The following is a 9,827-nucleotide window of genomic DNA, read 5'->3' as shown; positions in this document are numbered from 1 at the left end:
TACATCTGAGCAGGGGCAATAGGTCCTCTCAATGGTTGGATTTTAGTTGGTCCTTGGTTTCTGCAGGGCCCACTGGGCCAGATATTTTGGCTTTATTGTTCCTTTTATAGAGCTCCTGTCTCCTCTGTGTTCTTCTATCCATAAGACTCCCTGTGCTCTGCCCAAAGTTTGGCTGTGAGTCCTAGCATTTGCTTCCATCCTGTGCTGGGTGGAGTCTTTCAGAGGACATCTATGGTAGGTTCCCATTCTGTTTCCTCTCTTCCACCACTTCTGGTGTCTATTCTCTTTGCCCTTTTGACTGAGAATTAAGCATCCTCCCTAGGGTCTTTCTTGACACCCATCAGGATGGCTAAGATGGAAAACTCAAGTGAGCACATGCTGATGAGTATTCTGAGAAAGGGAAACCCTTCTCCATTGCTGTGGGAGTACAAACTTGTACAACCACTTTGGAAATCAATCTGGCACTTTCTCAGAAAACTGGGAATAGCACTACCTCAAGAGCCATCTATACCACTCCTGGGCATATACCCAAAAGATGCTCCACCATACAACAAGGACATTGGCTCAACTATGTTCATAGTAGCTTTACTTGTAATAGCCAGAATCTGAAAACAACCCCGATGTCCCTCAACTGAAGAGTGGATGCAGAAATTGTGATACATTTAGACAATGGAATACTACTCAGCTATTAAAAATAAGGAAATCATGAAATTGCAGGCAAATGGTGGGAACTAGAAGAGATCATCCTGAATGAGGTATCCCAGAAGCAGAAAGACACACAGGGTATAAACTCACTTGTAAGTAGAGATTAGCCATATTATATAGGATAACCATACTAAAAGCCAAAGACCTAAAGAAACTTTATAGAGATTTTAAAATTTCTTAAATTTCATCTGGAAACACATACACAAGTGTGTGTGTGCACTCACACATAAGCAAACAGACAAAAAAGCCCCACAAGATAGCTCAAATGATCCAGAACAATAAAAGACCTGCTATGAAAATGCAACCTTTGTACTCATCCTGCACAAATCTCAACTCCAAATAGATAAGAATCTTGACATTAAGACTTGATACTCTGAATGTGATGGAGAAGAATGCAGGTTGCACACATGATCTGATAGGGACAAGAAAGGACTTCCTAAATGTACCCTGGTAGCATAGGCTTTAAGACCAACAATTAACAGACGGGACCCCACGAAACTAAACATTTCTGAACATCAAAGGACACTCAAGTGCAGAGGCAACCCTTGGAATGGGAACACATTCCTTTTCCACTCTACATTTGACAAAAACGTTAGTTTCTGAAATATCCAAAGAACTCAAAAAAGAAATAGAAGACGAAGGAAGAAAAAAAATCTAAACATCAAGAAAACAACCTAAATTGCAAATGAAACTTGGCTCTGACTGAACAAAGAATTTTCAAAATAAAATACAAACAGCTGAGAAATAGTGCAACAGAGACATGAACGCTTATGGGAGTAAACAGCCACTTCCTGATTGGATCAGAGTCTCGCCGCATCAGATGGAACACCTGGCACTATTAACGGTGCTTAAATCCTGTGGATAGATAGGTCATAGGCACGAAGGGAGAACCCAATACTTTTATCCTGCTAAATGAATACAATATTAAAATGACTCCTAATGATTTGTTGTTGTATTTATAAGTCAGAGCATCTTTTAGCTCTCACCAGAGAAGCTTCATTTTGCGGTAGATGGCAGTTGACACGGAGATTGGCAACTAGTCAGCATGCAGAAAACAGAAGACTGTGCAGTGCTTAGCGGTAAATCAAACACTCATGTCTCACTCTTCTCCCCAGGACTCAGGCATATTTGTGAAAAGGGAGTGGAAGATCTAGAAGATATAGAAGGCTTCAAGGAAACAGTCCTTTCCAGACACAATGGGGCAGAAACACACAGGAACCCACAGTGACTGTGCAAACTCCATCCAGACAAAATCTGAGTAGGTGGACACATAATCCCAGCAACTAGCTGAGGAGATATGACAGTTGTGTTTAATAAGGGCTTAGACCGAAAAAGTCAGTTGCTTTTTTGTTTTTTTTTCTAAATGATAGCTCCCAATGTCAAGACTAGCTAGATTCAATGGGGAATAGAAACAAACAAACAACAAAGTCACATCTGAGTTGGTTGGTTTAGATTTAAGGGGAGAATTTGAGGAGGGTGATTATGTTTGAAATACGTGATATGGAATGCTCAAGGAATTAATAAATAATTCAACCATTAATTATTAATGAATAATTAAAAATTAAAGTTATTAATTTTTAAAGAAAGAAAATCAAAACAGCAATGAGAATCACTTTGTTCTTGTCCTGATTTTCATCACAGACTTTGCTGAAATTGTTCAGTTCACATAGACTAAGGACCTTCAATAACCGATCCAGGACTCTCCTTAATAGTGAGCTCTCTGGGGCAGAGCTCCAGGGTCCCGTGGAAGTGTTGGGGGAAAGATGGAAGGACCTGGAGGGGATAGGAACTTCACAAAAATACCAACAGAGAAATATAACTCAGTCACATGGGGCTTACATAGACTGAGACATCAACTAAGAAGAATACATGATCTGGACCTAGCCCCCCTGAACACATATAGCCAATGGGCAGCTTGGTCTTCATATTGGGAGTCTGGCAAGAGGGGGTGGGGGCAGGGATCTATTTCTAATTTGGAATCTATTGCCTGCTTTTGGATGGATCACTTGCCCCTGGCAGGGCTGCCTTGCCTGTTCTCAGGGGATGAAGACATGCTCAGTCCAGTCCTGATGTGACTTGATATACTGGGAAAGGTTGAGGTGGGGTGGAAGGAGGAGGAGGCTCTCCTTTTCTGGAGGGAATGGGATAGGGGAACAAGAAGGGGAGAAGGGGGAGACTGGGAGGAGAGCAGGGTAGCACACCCTTGGGATGAAAAGTAAATAAACTTAAATAAAAAACATTGAATTAAAAAAAAAATAATGAGCTCTCTTCTTCCTAACTGATGGAATGGCCTCTATGGCCCCCAACACTAGGCAAATGCAAGCATGATAGGAAATAAAAATTAAAAAAGCACTTGCCATGGAAATAATTTATATTTATTTGTATGGTTAAAGATTGAATTCATGACTATCATTTAATTAATAGATTTTGTTTGTCCTAATTTATTTTTTGGTACTGAAACCTAAAAGGCCTCAAACATATGAAAGGAAAGTTCCACTAATCTATATATTAATACAGAATGATATAATTTTATTTTTATTACTATTTTTTAATTTAAATGTTTATTTTTCTTTTTTATATTACTTACAGTTTATTTACTTTGTATCTCTGCTGTAGCCCCTTCCCTCATTCCCTCCTAATCCTACCCTTCCTCCCTCATCTCCTCCCACACCCCTCTCCAAGTTCAATGATAGGGGAGGACTCCTCTCCTACCATCTGACCCTAGCCTATCAGGTCTCATCAAGACTGACTGCATTGTCTTCCTCTGTGGCCTGATAAGGCTGCCCCACCCCCTCAGGGGGAGGTGATCAAAGAGGCAGCCACTGAGTTCATGTCAGAGACAGTCCCTGTTTCCCTTACCAGAGAACTCACTTGGACACTGAGCTGCCATGGGCTACATCTGAGCAGGGATTCTAGGTTATCTCCATGCATGGTCCTTAGTTGGAGTATCAGTCTTAGAAAACACCCCTGTGCCCAGATTTTTTGGTTCTGTTGCTCTCCTTGTGGAGCTTCTGTCCCCTTCAGGTCTTTCTATCTACTACTTCTTTTATAAGATTCCCTGCACTCTGCTCAAAGTTTGGCTATGAATCTCAGCATCTGCTTTAATACCATGATGGGTAGAGACTTTCAGAGGCCCTCTGTGGTAGGCTCCTGTCCTGTTTCCTGTTTTCTCCCTCTTCCGATTTCCAACCTGTTTGCCATTCTGAGTGAGGATTGATCATCTCACCCAGGGTCCTCCTTGCTTAGCTTCTTTAGGTGTACAGATTTTAGTATGTTTATCCTATATTATGTGTCTAATATCCACCTATAAGTGAGTATATACCATGTGTGTCTTTCTGCTTCTTGGATATCTCACTCAGGATGATCTTTTCTAGTTCCTACCATTTGCCTGCAAATTTCATGATTTCCTTGTTTTTAATTGCTGAGTAGTATTCTATTGTGTAGATGTACCACAGTTTCTGTATCCATTCCTCAACTGAGGGACATCTGGGTTGTTTCCAGATTCTGACTATTACAAATAAAGCTGCTATGAACATGGTTGAGCAAATGTCTTTGTTGTATACTTGAGCATCTTTTGGATATATGCCTACGAGTGGTATTGCTGGGTCTTGAGGTAGCACTATTCCTACTTGTTTGAGAAAGCACCAGATTGATTTTTCAAAGCAGTTGTATAAGTTTACATTCCCACCAACAATGGAAGAGAGTTTTCCTTTCTCTACATCCTCTCAAGCATGTCTAGTCACTTGAATTTTTGATCTTAGCTATTCTGATGGGTGTAAGGTGAAATCTCAGAATCATTTTGATTTGCATTTCTCTGATGGGTAGAGATGTTGAACATTTCTTTAAGTGTTTCTCTGCCATGTAGATATTCCTCTACAGAGAATTCTCTGTACATATCTGTACCCCATTTTTAACTGGTTCACTTGATTTGTTGCTTTTTAACATCTTGAGTTCTTTATATATTTTAGATATTAGCCCTCTGTCATATATAGGGTTGGTGAAGTTCCTTTCCCTGTCTGTAGGCATTCGTTTTGTTCTGAAAACAGTGTCCTTTGCTTTACAGAAGCTTTTCAGTTTCATGAGGTCCCATTTATTGATTGTTGCTCTTAGAGCCTGTGCTTTTGGTATTCTGTTCAGAAAATTGTCTCCTGTGCTAATGGGTTCAAGGCTCTTCCCCACTTTTTCTTCTAACAGATTTAGTGTGTTTGATTTTATATTGAGGTCTTTGATCCACTTGGACTTTAGTTTTGTGCAGTGTGATAAGTATGGATCTATTTGCACTTTTCTACATGTAGACATCCAGTTAGACCAGCACCATTTGTTGAAGGTTCTGTCTTTTTTCCATTGTATGGTTTGGCTTCTTTGTAAAAATCAAGTATCCATAGGTGTCTGGGTTTATTTTTTGGTCTTCAATTCTATTGATCCACCATTCTGTTTCTATGCCAGTACCATGTAGTTTTTATTACAATTGCTCTGTAGTACAGCTTGAGATCAGGGATGGAGATACCTCCAGATGATCTGTTGTTGTACAGGATCATTTTGGCAATTCTGGGTTTTTTGTTATTCCATATGAAGTTGAAAATTGTACTTTCAAGGTCTGTATTATATTGGTATTTTGATGGGAATTGCATTGAATCTGTAGATTGCTTTTGGTAGGATGGCTATTTCCCCCACGTTTATCCTACGGATCCATGAGCGTGGGAGATCTTTTCATCTTCTGAGACCTTCTTCAATTTCTTTCTTCAGAGACATGAAGTTTTTTTCAAACAGATCTTTCACTTGCTTGGTTAGAGTCACACCAAGGTATTTTACGTTATTAGTAGCTATTGTGAAGGGTATAATTTCCCTATTTTCTTTCTCAGCCCTTTTGTCTTTTGTATACAGGAGCACTGCTGGTTCTTTTGAGTTAATTTTGTATCCAGTCACTTTGCTGAAGGTGTTTATCAGTTGAAGGAGTTTTCTGGTTGAACTTTTGGGATCACTGATGTATGCTATCATATCATCTGCAAATAGTGATAGTTTGACTTCTTCCTTTCCTTATTACTATTTTTTTTTTTAGCCACAGAAATATATGGTTTAATATTTTCCCTTCTGGATTTTGGTCTTGTTTTGTAATCATTCTTTCTTTCTATTACTTTCTTTTTGTAATGGGGATGCTTATATTTTTTTTTCCATTGAATGTTGGAAAGATGCAATTTGCTTTTTAAACTTTATAGATGCTCAACACTGAGAGTTTGCCTTCAGTTTCAAACTTGGGACCTGGACTACTGAACAATGCTGAAACACTTAATCTTGTTTGGATTCTTGGAGGCTAACTAAATATATACAGGCATTGTAATACTAGTATTGTCCTTGGGTGGATTGTGGTTGAACACTGTGGTTTAAAGGCACGTGTTTCATGTCAAATTGCCAAGATGGCTCACACCACAGGAGTGTTTCCAAAGCATTGGCTTTTGGGAAAAGTTACAGGTGGCACTGTGCTGCAACTAGAAGCCTTGTGGAATACACATCAAAAAGAAGTAAGCCAGCCACTGGAGGGATTCTCTTCCTCCTGTTCGTTGTGGTGTAAACTGCTGTGCCCTGCCATGCCCTCCTCAGCAGTGTATACTGGAAACTAAACTCAGGAACTAAAAGAAACCTTTCCTCTAATAAAAACAAGAAGTAGAAATAATTTGAAAACCTTTCAATTTTGTTCAAATAAAGATGTTGAATCTGGTTATTTTAGGTGAAATTAGAAGAAATCTGTGCATTCATTCATTCATTCATTCATTCATTCGTACTTAAACAGAGATAAGAGTGATGAAGTGCACCAGTGAAATTGGATCTATAAGAACAGGAGGACAAATTTGTAATATTTTAACTGAAAAGTTAAAGTTAGAATCCATGTTATTTATAAAAATTGACTTGGTATTTCAAATTGAGGACATTATGAAGGGAACATTTCATGATGCATCTCAAAACTGAACTGTAAAGGATCGTCTTCATAACAATTTGTTGTTCACATAAATTTAAATAATACATGTGTTGAAGATAGATCATTTGAAAAAAATGCTATTGTTTTCTTGGGTCAGAATAGTCCTTGAGTAGCGAGGGGAAAACATGAGGAAAATATGCTGTTTGAAAAATTATTTCCTATAAAGAAGGATAGTTCATGAAATAATTTGTTATGCTTGAAGGAACATGTGATATATTTTGAGAACAACACAAATTGTTGGTTATATGTGAATACAAAGACACATTATATGGAGGCACTTGTATACCTATGTTGATGCATATTAATTGGCATTAGAATATTCATACATGTATACACATAAGAAACTATATACAGAAACCTAAATATGTATATCATTATGCAATAACAGCTATTCATATAATATTTTATGAATATTTTTGCCATTATGGAAAGGGAGGAGTTTCTATGCTTTTTTATAGCTTTCTGGTACATAATTATTAATACTTTTAAAATCAACAATAATTAAACCACTCAGAAAACAATAAACTATAATAGAAAACTATTTTTCATTCATTTATAACACTTGCCCTACATTTCTCTGTGAGGAAATGAGGGATATTTCTAAAGGAAATATATCTTAGGAAATCACATTCAACATATAATGTTGCCATACTTTGTCAATACATTGAAGCCAGCAGCAGGAAGGCCTTTTTTCCAAAGCCCATGTGACTTTTGATACATTCTACTCCATTGGAACATTTCCCACTAGATGAAACCAGCCTGTCAACAAAGTCCCCCGAGGCCTGCTGGTCAGAGACCTGCTCTGTGTGTCCAAGGCTTTTCAGAAACTATTTATGCCTCATCTTCTCACTCAGGGCACCCCCAGTCTTACCAGTGATCTCCAACCAGAAACTCCGAATGAATCCAGTATCCTTTAACTGTATGAGGTTTTCCTCCTAAAAGAACAGAAAAAAAAGTTATTCATGTGTATTTATTCTTCAGTAGCAAGATATTTTCCTCTAGCAACTGGAAGCAATCAATGTCATGTTTTTCTTGGAGGCTGAAGAATCTGTGTACTTGGCATTCTATGCTGTTTTAGGGATTTGGGGGTATGAATTATTTTTCTTTAACAATACTGTCTTTGGTTGATTTCTGTTACTAAGTTTTAGTTCTTAGGAACTTTCTGTATGTATCTTTAGGCTGAGTCTATCATCATACATGAAGGATACTGCTAGTCCTGGAATAAATATGAAGGCCTGTATATGTTGGATCTTGTCTATTAATGCTCTAACAAAAGCTGAGCACACAAGTGGACCATATCCTGTTACGGAGTCCAGTGACTGTGGATTGTTTGGAGTGTTTTAATCTCAGCACAAAAGTGGAGCTCAGCGAAGTGTAGCAATATTTTCTTCCAGAAACTAAATGCCTTCCATCTTCTAAAACACCCTTTACCCCCCAGCACTTATTTAGTAGTGAGTAAGCGTGGAAGTTTGCTGGAAACGCGCTGTCTCCTTAACGCATATGTAACTCTTCCTACCTTTTAAACATGTCTTCTGTATTGAATGGATGAGGCAGAGGACTAGCCTCCTGTGTGAGATGATCTCAGTAAGAGCGTAGTTTATCATCAAATGGTGTTCATTCAATGATACGTGTGCCTTCTATAATTCCTACTAAACTATGTGTACGTCAAGATGCATTTAGTATCTAGTTTTTAGGTTTTATGGTAAGGAAAAACCTAACACTTCACTGTGTATATGAACTGATATGTGAAGAACAAGCAAATTATTTTAAGGCTTTTAGAAATTTAAATTCTTGCATGAACAATTTATGGATTTTGCCTAAACAATATGAAGATATAGGTTAAATTAAGTAACGTAGTGAACAGTCTAGGAGCTTCTCTGCTATACGTGGACAGATTCTTTGTTTATTCAGCTCTCTTACCGAAGAGCTGTTTCTGTTGGAATTGGGCAGAAACTTAAGCAGTGATGACGGCCTCAGTGTTACTTCAAGAGTACAACATATAAAAAGATGACAGGCTTCCCACAGCACTGAGATTGTCGGCTTGAATTTGCATTCCCTGTGTGGTACAACACAGCACTGGTTTCTCTAAGGTTCTGGGGTACCAATCTAGAGCACCCTAGCAGAGCAATGGGATGACTCATTTGGGGATGTTCCACACCTCCTAAACCAAACACAAAGTGCTTCCAAGAGGCAGGTTTCCTAGTGGCATGTGGAACAAATTTTGTATGAAAAACAACAGTGCAAAGGACACATACACATATATTTATGTATCTAAGTATGTCACTTTGGCACTCTTTTTGTTCCTTAAAAATTTAGCCAAAAATTAATCTTGAGAAATGGATTGGTTCAGAACAAAACATTAGAAAAGAAGGGTGAAAAAAGAAAAGAAAAAAAGGGTGCGTGGGAAGATTTGAAGGGAGGAAAGGAAAGAGAGAAATGTAATTACATTATCTCAAAACTTATCTTCAAAAAGTTTTTTAAATTTATTTTTATAATATATTTTATTTTTATTAATTACAGTTTATTCACTTTGTATTCAACCTGTAGCTCCCTCCTTCTTCCCCTTCCAATCGTACCCTCTCTCTTCTCCACCCATTGCCCTCCCCCAGTCCACTGATAGGGTTGCTCCTCCTCCCCTTCCATCTGATCCTAGTCTATCAGGTCTCATCAGGTATGGCTGCATTGTCATCCTCTGTGGCCTGGTAAGGCTTCATCCCCCTGAAGAGGAGGTGATCAAAGAACAGGCCAATCAGTTCATGTCAGAGACAGTCCCTGTTCCCATTACAAGGAAACCCACTTGGACATTAAACTGCCATGGGCTACATCTGTGCAGGGGTTTTAGGTTATCTCCTTGCATGGTCCTTGGTTAAAGTATCAGTCTCAGAAAAGACCCCTGTGCCCAGATTTTTTGTTCTGTTGCTCTCTTTGTAGAGCTCCTGTCCCCTTTAGGTCTTTCTATCTCCCCCTTCTTTCATAAGATTCCCTGAACTCCACCCAAAGTTTGACTATGAGTCTCAGCATCTGCTCTGATACCCTGCAGGGCAGAGACTTTCATAGGACCCCTGTGATAGGCTCCTGTCCTGTTCCCTCTTTTCTTCCTCTTCGGATGTCCATCCTGTTTGCCTTTCTGAGTGAGGATTGATCATCT

This window comes from Psammomys obesus, unplaced genomic scaffold, assembly GCF_907164565.1.
Source record: "Psammomys obesus unplaced genomic scaffold, mPsaObe1.curated_primary_1811, whole genome shotgun sequence".
NCBI classification, from domain to species: Eukaryota; Metazoa; Chordata; class Mammalia; order Rodentia; family Muridae; genus Psammomys; species Psammomys obesus.
This window is presented reverse-complemented; position numbering follows the sequence as displayed.